We start from the raw sequence: 13457 nt of genomic DNA, 5'->3' as shown, positions 1-13457 counted from the left end.
TTCCGTTGGTTCACTCCCCAAATGCCCGCCAGGGCCAGAGCTACGTTGATCCGAAGCCAGGAGCCAGGAGCCAGGAGCTAGGAGCTAATAGCTTCTTTCCTGGTCTCCCATGTGGGTGCAGGGACCCAAGCACCTGGGCCATTCTCCACTGCCCTCCCAGGCCACAGCAGAGAGCTGGACTGGAAGAGGAGCAGCCGGGACTAGAACCCGGCACCCATATGGGATGCCAGTGCCACAGGCGGAGGATTAACCTAGTGCGCCACTGTGCCGGCCCCGGTAATTTTTACTTTATGAAAACTTTAAAGAAGCATCCTATATTATAGGATTTACAGAATATTTTTCTAAGAATGCCTTAAAAATGTTGGTGATACTATATAACTGGTGCTACCTTACGTTAATGTTGTGTATGGATAAAACAGGAACTCTGATGCGCTAGTTAAGGTTGCCTATCTTATAAGTTTTCCCTTTTTTTGGAGTCACTGCCAAGATATCCAAAAAGGAAAGTTCACTTAGAGATAGCCTGTGGTCACAGACTTCCTTCTCACCCTGACTTTAGGTGTTACTATTATCTCCATGTTGTCCACACAGCAGTACACACACAACCGAGCACTACAATGACACACAGCATGTGTGCCTATAGGCTAAATATATTTTACAATACCAGGGCCTCACTCTCTTCAGATCAAGTTTTCAGGCATTCCATCACTTTAGCTCTGATGCAGCTGACTGCATGGACCTAACCAACCAGTCCCTGCCAAAGTGAGGCTGCCTGTCACTTTCTGTCACTATGTCCTTGAGAACTTTCCCAGAGGAGAAAGCTTTTTATATTCTTTAGGTTACCTGAAGACAGAATAAGTATTTTTCCTACCTTTATCTCTTGCATTTTTAGGCTCCAATCCAGTACAATCATAAGCTACTAATTATTTTAATAATTATTGTAGCATTTAAGTATAATAGCTCCCCAAAATAATTGCTATGAATTCAAAGTATGTTTATCCAAGAATATAGAACAGGTCCCTTAGAGATTGACATGTCATTGACTAATAAGATAACTTTCTTATATATTAATCTGTATGATTTTCCTTAGGGGGATGTGGAAGTTATCTGCTCACTCAACTCTGTGCATGCCCAAGATACAGGCATATCTGGGCATGCCTGGGTATCCATGCAATGTTTGGGAAGCGATGATTCTGAACACAGTGAGATGTGCCCTTAGCTTAGGTTGTTTGGTCTTACAGCTGAGTCCAAAATCTAAGATCTCTCAGAGGTATTGGGATCAGAAGGCAGCATTGTTTTTGTTCTGTTTCACGGTAGGCACAAGTAACTGATTATTTAAGCATTGATGAGACTTGGTTGAGAACAGGTCACAGCAGAATCCATCTGGACTGCAGGAGACATCGATCAGCTCAGGTAGTTGTGGAGGGAACTTGACCCAACCGTCAGCAAAGGGGAACAGAGAGCTGCAGCCGCCCAGGGCCTGGCTGGGAGGGAATTTTACAAAAGCCATTTCACAGAGAGTCCAGTGGTAAAGAAGAAGCTGGCAGACCACAAAGATAAGGAAGTGGAGTACATTCTTGAATGCACACATGATGGTTCCCTCAGGGAGTTGAACTGAATCCCTTCTAGTTCACATGATGAAGTCCCGATTCCCAGGACATCAGAATATGGCCTCAATTATAAGAAAGTCTCTACTGAGGTATTCAGTTAATACGAGGTCATTAGGGTGGGCCCTAATTCAATATATCTGATGTCCTTTATGAAAGGAGACATTTGCACACAGGCATGCACTCCGTGAGATGCCACCTGCAAGCCGAGGAGTGAGACCAGGGAGAGATCCTTTCTCACAGCCTTCCAGAGAGCCCACTCCTGCTAACTGCTTGGTTTCACACCTCTGACTTCCAGAACCACAAGAAGATCATGTTCTTTGCTTATAGCGGCAAGGCTGTGGCACTCAACAAACTCACAAACCCATGGGGGATTGCCTGGATCAGCAGCTGTGAAGTTACATGTCCCTCAGTTGGTAATGTCCATGTTTTTATTTCTCACTCAGTAGATCATAAGCATCTTTTCCAAGGCTGCAGGAGAGCTACTGGTTGCTGTCTTCTCCAGTAGCAGGTGTGGCTGCATCCTTTTCATGCAAGCTGCTACAAAACTAGAAGAATTTCAAAGCTCTTTTCCTCATTGCTTGTAGATCACCCAACCAAACAGAGATTCCATAGCTATCTTTCCAACATGTCATGCTAATTACCCTTCATTCTATAACAACTCACCAAAATGTGCCACTGAAATGAGGTGTTGGCCAAAACAGCATTTATAGGAGCTTTGTAGATCTCTTTTATTTTATTTTAAATTTAAAAGTCCGAGTAGGGGATTGAGTCCTTTCTCTCCCTTTTAATTCAGTTTTTGAGTTGCTGCTTTTTAGTCTACTCCCCTAATCAGCCTTCCATTCCCCTAATCATGCTGTCACTTTTATTGGGAGCATTAAACATATTACAAGCTTTTGTTCTAACCACATCTAGCAGGAGTCTAATCAATACTTCTCTGGCAGCTGTTTTATTTCCAAAGAGAATCGTATTTAGCACAGGCATCTTTGAAAGCATATTCTCTGAACTCTTTCAACAGTCCTGCAGCTTCTGTTCTGACTGCTTCACCAGAATGAACCATCCATGTATCTGTAATTTTTCTTCTCTCTGAGGCTTATGAAACTCCGGAAAGATCTTGGAATTATTCTTGGTGAATTTCTAATAACTGTTCCCACAGTACTTCTCATCTGACAACTACTTTATTCCTTGTAAACAAATCCTGGAAAGATTTCTTTTACTTCACAGCTTTTGAAACACAGTGTAAATCTCCATTTTAACCTCTGACTTCTTTCCTCCTTGGGAGTTGAATGCAGAGAGAATAAAGAACCAGCGGCTCCAGACCTTTTCCATTTTTCTTCTCTCTTCCTGTCTTCCTTGGGGCACCCATGACCTGCTGTCTCAGGTCTTCAGCTTGCTACTGATGCCTTTGCCTGCTAGACACTCACCAAGCACCTGACTACCATTAAACACACAAATCCACTAATAAATGCCCAAACTTAGTGGATGGCTGTCAGAGCTCTCCGAATTCTGACTTTATTCGCTATTAGCAAGCAGCCAGTTGAGAGTGAACATGAGTCAGACAAGTTGGCATATCTCAGCTGAGATGGCACGATCCTCATCTCTCTATGTCCCTGTGGGAGGGACCATGGCACAAGAGAAGGTGGTTGTGAGAGGGTTTGTTTGTTTTTTGTTGTTGTTGTTGTGCTCAGGGTTGAGGGAGACAACAGCAAGGATGGAGAGTAGTCTGTGCAGGGACAAGTCTGACTGGTGCTCCTCTCACTGGGAGAAGTTAGTATCGCCTCTCCATAACCAGGACAAGCTACCAGCTGAGTTCCAGCACCGCCTTCAAATTCAGGCGTTGAAGCCCTAAACCCCCAGAATTACAAAGTGTGACCACATCTGTGGAAAGGGTCTTTAAAGAGGTGATGGCAGTAGGCGGGACCACATGGATGGCGCATGATCCAATATGACTGGCGACTTTCAAAGATGAGGCGACAGGACACACAGGCGCGTGCCGAGGAAAGACCACGTGTGGGCTGTGCACACCGCCCCTAAAACTGAGTAGGGACTGAACAGCCTTCACAGACTATCTCCAGCTTTTCCTTGGCGCCCCACTTCACCCTGTCGAGAGGAACATTTCTATGTATCTCTGTACTCATTGTCTTCCGGTAATCATAAACCTCCTCTCCACAACTCATGCATTGTTATCTCACTGCCCCAATTCTGTCAATCGCTTTAAGGTTTCGCTTCATTGTCACCCTTCTCTGTGGAGATTTCCCTGATCTGCAGCACTCACCCACCCCCCAGCCAGAACTTTTGTTTAAAAATTTAAAATTTTGTTTGTTCTTCCTGGCAACTTTTATTCTTGTTTTGTATTCCAGGGATGTAGGTTTGTATTTTATTCCTCTCAGAACAAATGTCAAACTGAATGAGTTTATTAGGGCTCAATAAGCCAAGTGGCTTAACCAGCATTTTACCGCCTCACGGTTCTAGCAGCCGCAACCCTGAGGTCCAGTGTTGCTGGGCAGGCTCCTGCAGCCGGCTTTGAGGATGGATCTGCTCCCTGGGACACTGGCTGTGGGGGGTGCTCCCAGCACCGCCCCAGCCTCTGATTTCATCTTCTCATGGTTCTGTCTGCATGTGCATCTGTGTCCAAATTTCCCCTGCTTTTAAGGCTACTGGTCACCCAGAATGAGGGTCAGCCTATAGCCATGCTCCAATCTTAACTGATTCTGGGTGCACAGACCCTGTTTCCAAAAGCTGCCATTTCAAATGATATGGACTGGGCTCTAACATATTAATTGAAGTCCGTACAATTCACCCCACAACAAGAGCCTGGAAAAGCTTCTTTCCTTTTCCTCTTTGTAGGTCTACAGCACCTAGCCCAGTGGTTTTGGCATTTTAGTGAGTTAATGAATATTGTTGAATTGAAGTATGCCATTGAATCTGTACTGCACTTGCCTTTCCCAGTATCTTGCACTTGCTGGGTTCTGCAGTCAATCTGAGGGTTGTTAATGGAAAGATTATCCAGAGGTCCCACTTTCTCCTTTATTTAGCGTGTCTTGGTGATGTGACCTTTTGAATGGTCTATGATTATTCACAATAAGCTAATGGTAAGCAATGCTGGGGTCAGGAATGGCTGCTGTGAGCGGGAGAGTACAAAAAGACATGAAGAGACACCAGGGAGAAATAGAACTCCACGGGCCTTGGCTTGTGCAGACCGCAGAAAATCACCTATTTGAATAGTTGCGGTGCACAGGCCTTGGGGACACATTTATTTACATGTTTTCCTCGAGCTCTTGCTCATCCATTTCTTTGAAAGCCTCATGGATTCCAAGCTTGTTGACTCTGAAAGTGAAGCGTCAGATTTATTTTTATACACTGTTGCCTTTCAGATTCATATTATTAGCTTCTTTTCGGTATTTGTGCTATATGCAATTTGCATTCAAAATGTCTTCTAAGACAATCTATCCCTCTAGAATAGTGATGTGTTGATGTGTTTTGAAATCCCTTTGAGATAGTATTTCTTGTGTTACTCACTGTCAAAGAGATTTCCTAATGGCCTCCAGGAACTTGTTTTCCCAGTTACATAATTTTTTATACTCCTGGTTACATCTCTCAGTTTGGTGTGTAACTGACAGCCACTATGGACATCTGCCTAGTCAACCATGGACATGTTGTCACAAACCAAGTACCACCTACAAAGAAATCAGAAGTTGCATTAAGCTTAAGAGCCATTTATATATTTTGACTTACAAATTTGCTTATATAAATTGCAGTGAAAACAACTAACACATTTAAAGCATGTGTACAGTCTTAATTCATATAAGGAGCTTTAAAAAGTTCATGGAAGATATGTATTGTGAAAGAACACAATGTATAGGATTTCAAAATAATTTTGCACCAAACTTACCTTTTAATTTAATTTTACATAGATTTTTCAGTATTCTCATATAATGTTTAATAATTGCTTTAATATAAGAATCAAAGTATGAAGATAGATTATTAATAGTTCCCCAAGTGATACTATTATTAATTCTGAGGGATGTTTTATTTTTGCATTTAATGCACTGGGGGTGCAAAATAATCTGTTTTTTTTTTCTTTTTATGATCATTAGAACTTCATTACTGAACAAATCACATGGAATGTGGAAAATGTATTCCTCTGGGCTTGGTGGTGTGTGAATTGCCTGTCTGATTTGACAGAGCCCAAGATTTATGGATCAAAACGCAATATTCAAATACCACATCCACATTAGTCTAACTATTGGCATTTCAATATAGGTTGTGCAAAATTCTAGACTGTCAACTGAGAAAACAAATCCCTGATTTACATGAAATTAAATGTAAAGTGATTTGGGATTTTGATAAATCACTGCGTGTTAAATGTATGTTATTAAATCCATTCCTTTCTGTAGAGTTGGATAATTTTTCTTGCTGGTTAAAATATACTTTCACCAAGCTAATGTAAGTTGTTTTGGAAAAATATATACACTCTGGGTTTTAAAGAACTTTTTATTAACTGATTCCTTTCAAATTAGCATAGCTCTGCACTGCAAGAATGTTTCTGCTGCCCTATTTGCCCCTCTGTTTTGGCCATATCTGTAAAATAGTGCTTGTTCATTAACAGCTCAAAAAGATCTAGCAAACTATTTCACACTTGATCTTAGCCAAAAGGCTGAGAAGAGATAGCAAACTATTTTAAAACTGGATTTGAAGATACAGAATGACTTCTTATTGATATTTGTTTTCTACAAACTATTGAAATATAAGTTCCTATTACTAATGCTTGTATCATGATAAGTAAATTTCTATAATATAACAAATGATACAAACTAACTGATAATTATCAAAAGAAATTAGGGGACTTACCCTCACTCTCAGGGGCTGAGAATTCTGTGATTTTTCATCCAAAAGTCTAGCGTTCTAACTCTATTTTTAAATATTCTCAGAGTAAGTCTGGCCATGTTTCTGACTCTCTTCCTCCTTTACTCATGACCTATTTTCAATCCTGAAAACTTGTGGTGACTTAACAATGGCACCCTTCCAGAATTCTTCTAGTTTAAAGCAAATTAAATCTGTAGTTTCTTCTGTTCCTAACACTGTTCTGAATAATGTTGAACTTTGCCTGGATCTTGTGTCCCTGGGAAACTTCAGGGTGAGACATCTCCCTCTCCACTGATTTTCTGAGACTCTTGGAGGTGGCCAGGAGTGAAAGACAGCCCTGCACGGGGGCATGGAGATCAGACTGCTCAGTACTTCCTCAACAAATACTGGTTTACAAAACTCCATGTCCTCTTCCTCCTCTTCGAGATGTTATTCATGAATACGTTTCTGTTAGCGCGGCCAGAACACAATCATGTCCTTAAATACTGATGCCTGTTTTCCCTCACAGCCTTGGTGCCAAGGCTTGGGCCTCATTTCTCAGACACCACTTCTTCCCACTGAGCCATGAGGCTGTGGTCCCCATGTACCCGGTCCCCACTGGTACCTGGGGTTCCCATGGTGGGCCTAACTTTTTATTCTGTGCCTTGGTCTCATGGAAAGGACATGATTTTGATTCTTTGGTGATTTTACTTGATGACAGAGGCTGAGTCCCTTGGTCTTTCAAGACTGACCATCTGTCCATCTCTGTAAGTGACCTGGTGGCTTACACAGATCTTCTCTCTATGGAGTAAAAGCCGGCTGTTGACCTTGTTTGTTAGCCTTTTATGTTTGTCTGTTTTGAGATCAAATCAATTAAGTATTCATACCTACTGGGAAGAGGAAGACTTTGGTTTTAAATAGGTTGTGTGATTCTGTTCTTGGGCTTCACCCATGGTGGATACCTGGGAATGGGAGCTGGAGCTGTCTCTAGGTCTGCATTTGTGTATTCGTACTCCTAGAATTCAGAAGGGCCTTTTCCTCTCATGCTGTGTATGTGGTATTGTCCTAAGTAACATTACCAAATCAGACTATGCAACCTCTTCACAGACCTGTATTGGGATTGGCGTAAAGATAATATTGTATTTCTAAATGTCCATAAATTTACATATCACCAACATACTTTTGAAAAAGTATTCATAAAGCCAGCGCCGCGGCTCACTAGGCTAATCCTCTGCCTAGCGGCGCCGGCACACTGGGTTCTAGTCCCGGTCGGGGCGCCGGATTCTGTCCCGGTTGCCCCTCTTCCAGGCCAGCTCTCTGCTGTGGCCAGGGAGTGCAGTGGAGGATGGCCCAAGTGCTTGGGCCCTGCATCCCATGGGAGACCAGGAGAAGTACCTGGCTCCTGCCATCGGATCAGCGCGGTGCGCCGGCTGTAACGCACCGGCCGCAGCAGCCATTGGAGGGTGAACCAACGGCAAAAGGAAGACCTTTCTCTCTGTCTCTCTCTCACTGTCCACTCTGCCTGTCAAAAAAAAAAAAAAAGTATTCATAAGCAAACTCATGCTTCTTAGGATTTCAATTTCACCTAATTTAAGCAAATCTTTGGCAACAGAGACTAAACACTGTTGGTTTAGTCAATATAGCTATGTGTTCTCTGGACTATTAATTTTAAGCTTGCGTCCATTGTTAATCTACTAGACTAGGGTCCTCCTAAGTTAAATGTGTGCTAATTGAATGAATTAGCATTACTTCTAAATAGTTGAGATTATGAAAAATGTAACTTTATGTGCAACATTAAAATAAAATAAGATCATTATTCTGACTAACTTTATTTCAACAATAATTATGTTTTGTAGTATGTTGGCTTAAAGATAGTTTTCAACATCTTCAGGTAACATAAAGCTTTGGGATGATACTATATTGAGTTAATTGGTGCGTATTTATTAGGACACTAGACCACTATAAGAAAGATAAAATATTAAAATCCTAATCCATTAAGCATAATTTTAAGACTACAGACATCTTGCCTCTCAGAGTTTACATGTCACAGAGAGGCCACATTTACATGCATCCGTTCATGAGTGTCAGTTTTGCTGCTGTGAGATGTTGTGCTATCAGGAATGCTTTGCAATATGTGCCTGTAAGTTCTGTCCTGCCCTGAAGTGCTTTTGTGTGTGCAACAGGTGGTTCACAGTTATGCACCTCCCCGTTTTCTCTGTGAAGTGCAAGTTGCTGTAGCTGAAGCTTACAATCAGTGTATGCGAATGAGCCTCTGTTAAGAGCACTAGTGTCAGAGAAGTACTGTGTTGTATTCAAGATACAGATGAGTTTTTGTGCTAAGGTAAAATAGTTATTACAGAATAAGAAAAAGGAATAAGTAGGACAAAGCATGAGTGCCTGTGGTTGTAGAAGGTTGCCAGGAAGGACTTCTAGCTATCATGATAAAATCTGGCCAAGATTGGATGGATTTATTTATAAGATGTTCCAGAAGGGTTTGAATATCAGATATCATACTTATGTAAAACTAGAAACTGGATTTCTCTCTGTCTTAATGAAATTTCTTCATATTATTGTTTTGTTAATAGAAGTCTGTAAAAGTTTATTTTCATCTTCCGTGCAATTTTCCTGAAGAGTAAGATTCTATGTCCTACCCAACTACCTTTTATGGTTGATAGCAACTGCCATTGCCCTTGACTTAGGAAAACAGTGGTTTCCTGTTAAGGAGACAGCAAAGGCTCTTTACAATCTTACTTTTAAAATATTATGTGGTCACTTTGGTTAGATAGGAAGACAATTGTTGTTTCTTAGTAACAGGTGATCATTTCTTTTTTAAAAAGAGTTATTTATTTATTTAAAAGCAAAGAGAGGGAGAGAGATCTTCTATCTACTGGTTCACTCCCCCAAATGGCCACAAAGACTGTAGCTGAGCCAGACTGGAGCCAGGAGCCAGGAGCTCCTTCCAGGTCTCGCACATAGGCGCCAGGTCCCAAGGACTTGAGCCAGCGCTTTCCCAGGCACATAAAGGGGACTGAATTGGAAGTGGAACAGCCCAGCTCGCCCCATATGATCATTTCTTATTCAAGTGTTCAAATCTCCTGACAACTTTTGATAATTTACCTTCCCCAAATTGAATTCTTTTTATTTTTTCAGTAAAACTCTGTGAGATTTTTCAGGTGGTCCTTGGGAAAGGATAAAATAAATTTGGTCCTTCATGGTAAAAAAAGAAAGCACTAGAAATAAATGTATTTGATATTTTGTCAAATACTGGGAAGTACTTATTAGTACTTACTAGTACTTATACCTGGGAAATAAAATTAGAGAAGATACTTAACATTTCCTAGGAAAGATTAGCATGGGTAAAAATTACTTTATATAATCTCAGAAATTGTAAGCTACATTGGAATTAGTTAGAGATTTGCCAGTGCCCTCATTGTCTAAAACTGGCTTCTATTTGTCAGAGGTCAAGTGCAGCTTTTCCTGGATGAGACAGCAGAATCATAATGTTGGTCAGGATATCAGCGTTTCATTTCATTTGAAAGGGAGAGAGACAGAGAGAGAACTGTCAGCTGCTATTTAATAGCCCTAATGCCAGGCTGAGACAGGCTGAAGCCTAGAGTTGGGAATTCGATCCAGGGTCTCCCGCACGAGTGGTAGGGACCTGACTAGTTGACCTATCACTGCTGCTTCCCAAGATCTACATTTACAGGAAGCTGGCATAGGGAACTGGAACTGGAGAGCAAACACACTCCAGTGTGGGGCACAGGTATCTTCACAGTGTCTTGAGGGTTCACCTGTAGTTATTTTTGGAAATTGGAAGCAATTTTCACTGATGTGTGAAATTTTATGAATAATGGATTTAGGACCTACTATAGACCTATATAATCCTTTTTTTAAAAAGATGTATTTATTTATTTATTTGAAAGTCAGAGTGATGCAGAGAGAGAAGGAGAGGCAGAGAGAGAGAGAGGTCTTCCATCTACTGGTTTACCTCCCAATTGGTTTTAATGGCTGGAGCTGCACCAATCCAAAGCCAGGATCCAGGAGCTTCTTCCGGGTCTCTCACACTGATGCTGGGTCCCAAGAACTTGAGCCATCTTCTACTGCTTTATCAGGCCATAGCAGAAAGTTGGATCTGAAGTGGAGCAGCCGGGACTCAAACCAGCACCCATATGAGATGCTGGTACTGTAGGCAGCGGCTTTACCTACTACGCCACAGCGCGAGCCCCTACATGATCCTTTGAATTAGTTTTTTCCTATTTTAACTATAATTTTGGAATATATATGTTATATTCTATGGCTTGTTGTTATATCTGAAGTTTTTCTGTATGGAGATGTTATCCCTTTTTATTAATTAAGTATAGTTTCCTGTATTTTTGGAAAACAGAGTTAATTATGTTTACAAATATTTTATCTAAAATCTTTTTGGATTGATTCTATAGCCTTCTGTTCCAAGTCACAAGAAAAATCAAATTCCCTTTGCTTATTGAATTGTTTTTGTAATAAAATCTTGACAGTCTTGTGTTTTTGAAAACTATCAGTAAGAAATTAGGCACAGTCCTTTCACCTCTTTGGTCATATGCAGGCAGAATTTGTTTTGCTCTGAGGCATCTCTGAAAGCCTCGTAGTCAGCTTCAGACTGAATGCCTCATTTCCAGCACAGGGCCTGTCTCAGACATGGGAGAGCAGTCACTGCGTCACCCACACTGGGCCCAGGTTCTCATGGCATCATTTAAGCAACTCAGAGCCCTTACCAGTGGGATGCATCAGGATTCCCAAAATAGTAGGTGAGAAGCAGATGGATTCAGGAAACTGTTAACCCAAGTTCAAGTGCATAAGCTTGAATTGCATGGAACTGAAGAAACTGAGAAGGACTGGCAGTAGATTTTGCTGGTAGTATTATTGGTGTTTTTATGGGTGAGTGAGAAGTCCCTTTCCCCTTAAGTTGTCTTTAAGTTGAAAAAATTGCTTAGAATTTTATTTAAGGTATACATGTATTTCGTATATACAGATTTAGGAGCATAGTAATGCTTCCCATCCTACTCTCTCTCCTACCCATGCTCCAACCCTTCTTCCTCCTCCCTCTCCTATTCCCACTCTTAATTCTTACAAAGATCTATTTTCAGTTTATTTTCATAAGGTTAACCCTACACTAAGTAAAGAATTTTGCAAGCTCTACTTTTGTAAATTGAGATGAAACATTTTCAAATGAAATATTTTTTCTCCATGCTGACTCTCAAAAATCTGAAACTCATGAATGTTCTTATTTTCACAGCAGTGTAGTTCTATGCATACATTCTCTTTACGTAATGTGGTTATTTGCATGTCCTTGTTAAAAGAACATAATTAGAAGCATTGGTTATGCAACTAGGGTCTTGCCTGGAATGTCATACTTGAGAATGATGCTTATTTATTCTGATGTAACCAGACACTTTCAAGGAACTGGACACTACTATCCCCAAACTTACAAAGCCTTTTTAGAGGGGCTGCCTTGGCACAACAGGTTGAGTTACTGCTTGTGACTCTGGCATCCCATGTAAGAGTGCTGCCTCCAGGGCTGGCTACTCCACTTTTGATTCATTTTCCTGCTAACGCTCATGGGGAGACAATAGAAGATCTGGAAGAAGGTCCAAGCTCTTGGGCCCCTACCAGCCACTTGAGAGACCCAGGTGGAGTTCTTGGCTCTTGGCTTCAACGAGGCTCAAACCTGGCAGCTGTGGCCCCTTGGGGAATGAACAAGTAAATGGATGGAAGGACTTTCTTGGTGTCTTACTCTCTCACTGATGTCCTGCCTTTCAAATAAACAAATCAGTAACTTTAAAAAAAAAAAAAAGCACACAAAGTCTTGTTAGAACACTGGCCTGGAACCTGGTTCACAAGTTTCCCTGCATAAGAGTTGAGCAAGGAGAAGGACAGGCTCAGGAATTGTAGCATTTAGAGGAACTCAAGAAAAGAATAATTTGTTCCAGTTTCTGGTGCTGAATTCCTGCCTTGGCACCTTAAACTTCCGAAGGCAGTTTTAAAAGTCCAACCTGAGATCCCTCAAAAAAACTTCCAGCAATGCTGACATAAGGAGTCCTACTTAGTACAGGCCCATTTCTGTAGCACGTTGGATATCATCTGTCCAAGGCTGATGAAACCAGCCTTATTTTGTAATTAAGAACAATCTTTCTTTGAGACATTTGATCAAAAACTGTAGAGAGAAATTATGTGTTTCAATAGAAAAATGTTATTTGTAGTCATCTCTCTTGGGTTATCAGATTCTCACCTTACAGTCTTCAAGCTAATTTGTAGTTCTTTGAAAATTATAGTTAATTTATGGGTATGTGAACTTTGTCTTGTCTGGTAAGCACTTAATGAAATTACAAAAAAACTCTCAGATACTTAACTGAAAAGTAGGATAGATTCTGCTACTTTGTCCAAATTGACAATTTTTACAGAATTTTTCACTTTTCCCATTTCTTCAATATCTAGCTATAATCATTCAAACTACCTTTTCCATTTTTTCTGATTTTTACCTGACTCAAAGTCTCTGATAAATAAATCCTGACTGTTCAGATACCTGCTGGGTCTCCTGGTTGCCTGGGAGCTGGCCTGTGTTCCCAGAATCTGGAGAAGCCCAGGGAGCTGAGACCTGATGACGTATGTAAACGGGAGGCATCATTGCAGCTGCAAGCCTGAGCTGACTGGTCACAGGCTGTTGGCTGGCTCTCTGCAACAGTCCGGTACAATGCTGAGGTCATGCACACCATCAGCCAGCAGGAGACTGGGGCTGAGGACAACATCACGTGAACTCAGGTGAACAGTGACGTCCCCGTTGACATCACCAAGGATTTTCCTGCACTACTGGAACCCTGGCATCCACTGGACTGATTACTCTCACAGTCCTACTCCTGGACACTCACTTGGATGCAAGCCTTTTACCAACATTTCTGTTTTTCCTTTTCAGAATTCTGCCATTTTGTAACACCTTAATTTCTGGGATCCTAAAGCACCTGAATCATTACCATC

The sequence above is a fragment of the Oryctolagus cuniculus genome, chromosome 10 (assembly GCF_964237555.1).
Source record: "Oryctolagus cuniculus chromosome 10, mOryCun1.1, whole genome shotgun sequence".
Taxonomy (NCBI): domain Eukaryota; kingdom Metazoa; phylum Chordata; class Mammalia; order Lagomorpha; family Leporidae; genus Oryctolagus; species Oryctolagus cuniculus.
This window is presented reverse-complemented; position numbering follows the sequence as displayed.